Source organism: Elephantulus edwardii, unplaced genomic scaffold (assembly GCF_000299155.1).
Source record: "Elephantulus edwardii isolate Elephantulus edwardi_28Jun2011 unplaced genomic scaffold, EleEdw1.0 scaffold00249, whole genome shotgun sequence".
Taxonomy (NCBI): Eukaryota; Metazoa; Chordata; class Mammalia; order Macroscelidea; family Macroscelididae; genus Elephantulus; species Elephantulus edwardii.
Window position 1 is genome coordinate 3,946,372 of NW_006399999.1, and position 1,147 is coordinate 3,947,518.

Sequence of the window (1,147 nt, forward strand, 5' to 3'; positions counted from 1 at the left end):
CGTTCACGCTGGGCCCGGAAGACATGGCGACATCCGCTCCGAGGTGGGTGTGCGGCGCACCTTAGTCTTTAGACTGACACCTTTGCTCTTTAGAGGTTCCTGATTGCAGACATTCCCAATGCAACATGTCTTTTGATTTCCTGATCTTTAGCACCAAGTTTGTTGATTATGGATATGGGAAATGTTGTTTTTGATGGTGTTGTTGTTGCCGTCATTGTCACTTGTTGTTGAGTTGCCTACAATTCACAGTGGCCCTATGTATAACAGCTCTGAAGCCTACCCTGTCTTGAGTCAATATCACTGACTCCAACACACCTATCCCATTGCTACAGTTACTGTATCTTATCCTGTATCTCATCCTGGATCTTCCTCTCCAGTTGTCCCTCCATCCTTCCAAACATGATATCCTTCTCCAATGACTGGTGGCTCCTGGCAATGTGCCAAGAAAGATTAAATTACCAACAATTTCTATATTTTCTCCATCTATCCTGATGTTGCCTATTGGTGAGGATTTTAAATTTCTTTCTGTTGAGATGTAATTCATATTGATCTTTTGCAGCAAGTGCTTCAAGACTTCCTCACTTTCAGCAAGCAAGGTTGGGTCAGGTTGTTGATGAGTCTTCCTCCAATCCTGATGCCACATTCTTTTTCATAAAGTCTAGCCTCTTGAATAATCTGTTCAGCATATAGAATAAAAAAGTAGAGAGAAAGGATACATCACTGACACACTTCTTCCTTGATTTATAACCATGCAATGTTCCCGTGCTCTGTTGGGACAGCAGTTTCCTGTTCTAGGTATAGGTTTTGCATGGGCACAATTAAGTGTTCTGGGATTCCCATTCTTCTCAGTGTTATCTAAAATTTATTATGATATACACAGCCAAACACCTTTTCATAGTCAATAAAGCACAAATAGACATTTTTCTGGTATTCTCTGTTTTTAGCCAAAATTCATCATCATTTGATATCAACAATAATATTTCTGGTGTCCTGGCCTCTTCTAAATCCAGTTCTAGCTATTTTTAGTAATCTTAAAAAATGTTTTAATTCAAACAAATATGAAAACCTTGAGGAAATGGACAAATATTTAGAAATGCACAATCTACCTAAACTGACACAAACTGAAATTGAACATCTTAACAGACCC